This window comes from Cicer arietinum, chromosome 6, assembly GCF_000331145.2.
Source record: "Cicer arietinum cultivar CDC Frontier isolate Library 1 chromosome 6, Cicar.CDCFrontier_v2.0, whole genome shotgun sequence".
In the NCBI taxonomy this organism is placed as follows: domain Eukaryota; kingdom Viridiplantae; phylum Streptophyta; class Magnoliopsida; order Fabales; family Fabaceae; genus Cicer; species Cicer arietinum.
This window is the reverse complement of record NC_021165.2, coordinates 45,346,187-45,354,656: the sequence shown is the minus strand read 5'-3', so window position 1 is coordinate 45,354,656 and position 8,470 is coordinate 45,346,187.

Below are 8,470 nucleotides of genomic sequence, written 5' to 3'. Positions count from 1 at the left end.
GTATGTTATAGTGTGAATTTAAAAATGTGTTGAAGTCCCACATTGGAAAGAAATATTTTTTTGTAAATTTAATTGGAAAGAAACTTGTTGTTTAAAATTCAAGTCCCACATTGGTAAGAATATTTTTTGAAATCCCACTTTGAAAAACTATCATGTTTTGTGTAGTTTTAATTCTATACATACTAAAGTCCCACATTGTTTAGAAAACATATGTGACTTTGCTTCCATCACTATATAATGAGTTTCAAGCTTTTCCCAACTTTCTCTTTTCTCCCTCTTACATTCTGCTCGCCTAATTTTGGAGCCACTTCTCCCCTTTCTTTCTGTCCCTTCGGTTTTAGAGCGGTTATTATGCCGCAGTCCCTTCGGTTTTAAAGCGGTTATTATGCCGCAGTCCCTTCGGTTATAGAGCGGTTATTATGCTGCAGTCCCTTCGGTTTTAAAGTGGTTATTATGCCGCAGTCCCTTCGGTTTTAGAGCGGTTATTATGCCGCAGTCCCTTCGGTTTTAAAGCGGTTATTATGCCGCAGTCCCATCAGTTTTAGAGCGGTTATTATGCCGTAGTCCCTTCGGTTTTAAAGCGGTTGTTATGTCGTAGTTCTTTTGTTTTTAGAGCGGTTGCTATGCTGTAATCACTTTGTTTTTAGAGCGGTTATTATGCCGTAGTCCATTCGTTTTTTTGTCTTTTTGAGCGGTTATTATACCGTAGTTATGAATGGTCATAGTACCATATTGAGAGTGACTTTAATTGTCATATTGAGAGTGGCTTAAACTGCCATATTGAGGGTGTAATTCTAGAACGGTTTTCCACGGTGCAGTGGAACTCCGATATAGTGAATCTGGGCTGTTTTATCCTGGGGACTTCGTGGTTGATAGTCTGCCTTGCACAATTTGGGCAGTGCCGCGAAACGTGTTAAAGAGAGCGACCTAGTCCGCGACTCAACCCAGTAATATCTTCGGTGGCATAAATTGTGAATTTTAAATAGTTTTTGAAATTCAAAATCCAACACTTAGAAATATTAAAAAAAATTCCAAGAAATTTGTAAATTGAGTAGCAACTGTCTTGTGCCTGGTCCATTCTTTTGTAATAAGAACATTGAGGTCGACTTCCTCTTCCACCACGTCCTCCTCGATTTCCACGACCTCCTTGTCCCCCTCGATTAGAAACCAAGGCAGAAGTTTCAAACGTATTAATTGAATTTACTTTTGTTATTGGCAACGGGACTTGAAAGAGATGAGTTGTTAAATTTTCTAATGAAGGAACTTCTTGACCAATTAAGACTTGATCACGAACATGATCAACATCTGGGTGCATTCCTCGTAGAACCAACATTACATACAAATTATCAAGTTTTTTCTTCATATTTCAATTGTGTCGGCTTATAAAGGTGATTTTAACTCCTCGACTACATATTGCACCTTAGAAACATAGGCAACCATGTTATGATCAATTTGTTTTACAATGGCTAATTTATGTGCAGCATCATACAATTGTTGGATGATATTAGCCTTCTTCTAGAAAGAGTGACAATTTTTAAAGGCTCTAAAATTTTCCAACATGGTTAGCTCGACATAATGCCATAAGAGAGAACAAAATTGATAATCAACCTTTTTCCACTTATCACTTTTGTCTGCTGAAATAGTTTCTAATGATTGTTTAAGTGTTCCTCATAACCTTGACCAAGAAACTAAAGTTCTACAGAGGCAATCCAAGCTAAATTATTTTTTTCACTCAATTTTCTAAAGTGATTGTTGATGTTCCATAGAAAGAGAAAGTAGGTACATCATTTTTTCAAGAGCTTGGGGTCATTTCAACACCTAAGATTGTGATAACAACAAGAAATAACTAGGAATAGAGGACAAAAAAATAAAAATAAAAATAGACCCTAGAACCAGAAATAGAGGACCGCAAATGGAGGACAGTAAGTTTGAAAGACCTACTTTATGAATAACTAGAAATGAAGATTAGTTTTAGACTCGTGGGGTACTGTAGGACCAGAGGCATTGACCCTTCAAATGAAACCTGCCCTAGATTCCATATTAAAAGACTGAATAGTTTTGGAATGCTTGAGTGATATTCCACTCATCTGATTTGATTATATACATTTTAGAGAGTAAATACAAGGTGAGTTTTATAAGGACATATATGAGATTTATGCCTCCTAAGTACATTAATGTAATTTACTAAGCATATAATTAACTATTGTTCTCTTATGTGCATGAATAATTGTAAATATTCCAACATAATTATTTTATAATTCCAACAATCATTCTATTAAAGATATTGTGATAGAAAGTGACGTTAGACACTACATTGCTTATATTCATGCACCATTGTGTCGATATCGTTGGTGTTCATTAGGGGTATGACGAACACAATATTTTGAAACGGATATGGTATCCCAACCTTGTTATTATTGAGACATTACATATATGTTATTCGTGAACATGCTTGGTATCCCAACCTAGTTTAGAATGGCTCCTCATTCATTCCATCATGGTCTTAGGATTACATAAATGTCACTACAAAACTTAAGTGAAACAGCTAGGGCCAAAAGCCCTGGATATTTGCTAGGGCCATTTAACCCTCATTAATTACCTACCTAGAACTTTCGAAGGTCACAACCCTAGCAAAGTAGTGAAGTTATTTTGTTAAGGCAAAAGTCCAAGGAAAATATTGATTTTTTTGACTTTGTGAGGGCTATAGCCCTAGGATATACAACACAAAAAATGTGATAAGGCCAAAGCCCTGGGACAAAATAAGTGTGGGAGAAAGAATTTTTGAAATATCCTTATGACCTAGGGCCAAAGCCCTAGGTATAACACTTTTAAATGACCACCCTTGTTATGCATAAATTTAAATGTGCACGTTCATTCGTCAATTTCCATTTTTGTGTTTTAGAGGATTATTGTTAGTTACAATAAATTTTTGTGCATATTACTTATCATTGTTCCTTTAATGTATGCATTATTTGAGGTTATGATGACTAATCATTTTATGTGGCTATGCATATTCCATTGGTTATGTATAGATGACAAAATTGTAGTTGTGGATGAGTTGAGTGTCGTTGAGTGAATGTTATAACTCATTGAATTTGATAGGAGATTTGTTTTACTTAATTAAGTTATTGTTATTTTCCGATGTAATAATTTAGGGACTATCTCTGAGTTATTGTGACATCTGGGAACACTTGGTTTATATATGTTTGTTGTTTCCTCTTATTTATTTTACTTTTCATTTTTGCAAGTTGTATATGGTGACTCTAATCTATGTTTAAAAAAATTTATTTGGACTAAAATTTATTGTGTTAATTTCTTATTTATTTACAATGTTAAATGCCAAATGGGGTAGAAGGTTTCACATTTAGGTTAGAGAAAATAGTGGTTTTCGGTATACATATGAAAATAATTGTTTTTTTTTTTATGTGGATCAACTTCGTACTCAGTAAATGTTTTGTATTAAGAGGATGAATATATAGAGGTTTATAGAGGTTATGAAGTGTAAGTATCTTTGGGATCCTTCCAAGTGCTTCACATATATCGTTATGGATACTAGAAGTATATTTGGAAACTTGCGTGTATAGGCTTCAGTCCAGAGGGGATTTGGAGATTATGAGGAAGAACCCTAAGTTCGAATCCTCTTGTTGCTAGGAAATGGTTTGTTCCATTTTTATTTTAAAGAAAAGTCGAAGATCTTGAAAACAGTTCCAAGTTTTAAAAAAGGGTAAGTTCTACGATTTGGGATGTAATAATTCAATTTTGTCCGATCAATTAAAAAAAATTAAAAAATTAAAAAAATAAAAAATATATTTGTTGTTATTAAGTCAAAAAACTATCATTTTGTTATATTTGGTTTGTATTTGAGTTATACCAGTTTTCATTACATTACATTTAACAAAAAACAAAAAAAAAAACAAAAAACATGTTAAAGAAAGGCTGCACGCCTCCTACTTCCTCTGGCGTTCATGTGCTATTTGCTTTTTCAAGAAGTGCCTCCACTTTAATTTTTTTTTTGTCTAATAATTATATTATTTTTACCATTTAAATACTCAATCAAGAAGGCCAGCCTCTCATTTTTCCTCATTTCCTTAATTGCATCGGTTTATTTGATTTTGCTGTCAAACCAATACAAAATCAAGAACTTAATTTTATCTAATTAATACAAACATTTATCATTTTAGCTTATAAATTGAGGTAAATAATCAACCAAAGGGGAGGGAGCTTTATTGTTCGAAAGAGAAAAAATCAGAAGATTGAAATAAGAGTTTTTTTTTATGAAATAAATAAAAAATAGAGTATTACAAAAAAAAAAAAAAAAAAAAAAAAGATCCACCATCTTACTTCCTCAAATCAATCCAGAACCATAAACATATTCAAACTTATTTTAACAACCCAACTGACGACAAAAATTGACGAGAAAATCGTTATGACCACACACTTGCGCGCCACCGCCTCTATCTTCACCAGCATCTGGAAAGACATGTATTTTCTCATTCTCTTCATCGTGTATTTTCTGATATATAATTGAAAGGGGTAAACTTTATGATATATTATTGAAAGGGGTAAACTTTATAAACTAAGATTTAAAACTAGAGTTGACTATGTGAAAGATGAAATTTTATTTTTGTTATGTGTGAATGGTATTTTGGTTGATATCATTTTTTCTTATGTTTGTAAAGCTTAAACTGTGTGGGTGGTGTTTTGTTTGATATTGTGCCACATGTAACAATTCAATATTTACATCAGAATAAAAAATATCAATCATTTCAAATAAATATCTCAACACCTAACGATTCAATATTTACATCAGCTCTCTAAACCAACCTAACAACAACTCTTTTCAATTTTCTTAAAAACAAGACATAGTAAAACATGCTGTAAATTTTAAGCTATTTTAAACATTCAATAAAATCAGTAGTATAGAATTATTGTTATTTTATAAATCAACAAAAATTCAACTCAATTTAATTTCTTTCAAATAATCAAGAGTAATTCAAACAAAAATTATTTTCATCATACAAAATAAGTAAACTTTAACTCCTTCAAAAGTCATTTTTAAAAACCCTAAGTTCTACCAACCTCTAATATTCAACAATTACTAGTGCTAATAATATGAATTTCATACTATTTAAAATCATGACGGACATTCTAAATCATTTTCAAAACCAATATCAAAACTCTATTCATCTAGATACAACCATCAACACTTTCAAGTGATTTAAAAATCAATTTTTTTTTAACACAAGCCAACATAAAATCAAAATAAGAATTTTTTTGTCAAAATTAAAACTTTAAACATAAGAGACATATTTCCTATCTAACTCAAAGTTTAGAACGAAACATCTTTTTTTTTTTCTCTCTAAATTGAGTTTCAACAAAAATAATAATAATTTGTACCTAGTAAAAGTCAATACTTGAAGTTTTAAACATATAATTAATACGGAAATCAATGTTTCAATCAATTAGTTATTAGATCAAACACTTTAAACAACTTGTTTAAAACAACTAATTGATTAAGGGTGAAAATGGAACTTTAAAACAACTAACTGGTGAGGTCTGACATATGATAGGTAAGATTACGTGAATGAGATTAATCATAGTTTGGTAGATAAGTAATAAGCAACAAGCAACTAACATAATCTTGTCAACAATTAAAATTAACTCAAATCTTAACAAGTAATTTCATGGTTTATTTACTCACTTAGGTATGAATTTAAAATCCATAACACAATCAGAGTAAGCAAATAATAAATAGTTAATTAGTAATCTCGAAAATATGTATAATAATACAAAAGCATATAACACTTAACACAATAATATAACGGGAAAACCATCATAGTGAAAATAATTATTACACAAGAAAACACAATTGACATTGACACGCCTGACATTCAACTAACACTGAATCAACATTCGACCCACTCGGCCTGATTGGACAGACTTTCTCTGATACCACTAATGTAACACCCTAAACCCCAAAATAACATTTATAATAATATATACTAAAATATTTGAAGAAAACTTGCAGCGGATAAACAAAATTTGTTAAAGAAAATAAAAACTTTAATATCTAATTTAGGATATCACGTTTCTCTAAATACACATGTAACAATTCAACTTTGTTCCTCAATTAAAACAGTGGAATATCAATGAACTTGACTTAACTAGAATTTCTTGATTTCATTCCCAAGACTTACTCGTACTAAGTGTTCATATAAAAAATCATTTGTAATCACATAAGTAAAATACACATTACAACTCTTAATTCCCAGTATCACCTATCAGAGCGGGGTTTCTCCCAAACTTGAACTTCGAGACTCATTAACCTGTAATGATTGCGATTTCGCAAACGCATGGCCAAGTCAGTCAAACACAAACAACGAAGGAGGTGAGTTTTGAAATCATGTTGATAGTATAATATAAATAAGAGGAACACGCAATTAATCATCAATAAACCGTATCATTACACAAACATTCTTCAAAGAAAAAACATCACATTATATAGTCAAAATCAAATAAAATCAATACACTTCACTGTAACATCAAATCATCGCATAAACTACTATCACACATAATACATAGTAATCACAACAAAACAATCACAAGAAAATGCAATGCTATGCATGAGCTTAGACTCTACTTCACAATGTGGTACCATTCTAACTCTGAAGTACTTGGTTAGGAGGTTTGGTACTATGCCACCATCCCGGTGGACGGACAATTCAAATTGGTCATGTCCTCATAGATCCTCTCAACTCAACCTGAGACACATATACGTGACAGTCGAGGTAAACGTGTGTTGCGTGGTAGCTCCCGATATTTGGAGTGCTACCTCCAAGTCACCTAGGAATTCGCCACCTGAATACCTCCAAGGTCTAACAATCTTGCCTTAAGGCTCAACAGCAGACTGCCACGATCAGGCTCATTTAGTTGTACTTCCCTGGAATCACTAGGCTTGTCAGATCATACCTATATGATGACAAAATAATCTCCACTTCACAAATTCTCAATATTTATTTTCTCCCCTCGTTGGCCTATGATACTCCATTAAGACCGTCATCTCAAACACAAATTGAAATCAAAATGATTTCACCAACTATAGGGTTACTTCAATATTCTCATAACAAATTCACAATATCACTATCATTAATCATATCTCATCACATAAACTCATCACAATTTTATAGAATCACTATCATCAATCAAACATCATCATAATCATCACATAAACTTATCACAAATTTATATCATAAATCACACATCATCATCAAATAAACTTACATTATACACTGCATTCACATAAACTCGTTCAATCAAATATATGCACCAAATTCATTTGAAATCAATTATCACAATGATATCAAATATCGCAATAATATCAAATATCACAATAATGTTAAATATCAAAATAATATCAAATATCACACATTTAACGAAATTAAATCAATCAACACCTTATAAATATTTATATTCCACATTTTAATCTCACAATTTTCTTATTTGCACATTAATTAATTTATCACTCAAAGGGCTACTGTCATAAGTAGCGAGCCCTGGATGAATCATTGGTAAATACGGTTTTCCCGTTCATCTCACAATATATTATACTCATGAATTCAGACGCTCTCTCACCCTTTACCTTATTTCGACGCTTTCACACATGAGTATGATTCCTTGGGAAAACAATCTTTGTTCTTTGAATTTTTTGTCCTTCAATCGATCTAACTCGACAGTTTATGGGTAAACGTCAAAAATAAATTATGAGAAAATAATTTAAAAACTATATTTCGAAATTCGGTTAAGGAAAATTACCATAAATCAGAAAACCAATCATTGGATAATATAGCTACTTTTTACACGATCGTTTTGGCGTTGGTTTCACTCAAATCGGTTTTACGGTGAAGAAGAACGGTGCAAAATAAGGAGAAATCGGGAATTTTAGGGAGAAATTCAGGCTGTTAAAATTCTGGAAAATTGTGTTTAATTGAATAGTTAAATGAGTAAAACAACATACTGAAATTTGGACGAAAGCGGAGAAACTTTTCTGGAACGGTTATCGATCACCGGTGCCAAATGATAGGTTGTTGTTATTGTGTTTGTTTTAGAGCGTGCAATCCTTTTTATTTTTATTTTTTTTATTTTATTAACAATTAGGTTACTAAAACCCATTGGTCCCTTTATTTATTTTTAAATAAAACCATCATTACTAAAATTAATGTTTTAACATTTTATTTTTAACATAATTTAATTACTAAAATTTGCTAATATTTTCAAACTAATATTTTATAAAATAAAGTAATTAATCTTTTAAAATATATTAATAATCAAAACTCTCATATTCAAAATAATCACCCTAATGATATTATTTTTTTAAATACTTACACTAAAATACTATCATCATTAGAGAATATTCAAAATTATAAAATAAATAAGTATAAAATCAACACTTTATATTAATTACTAAGTTATA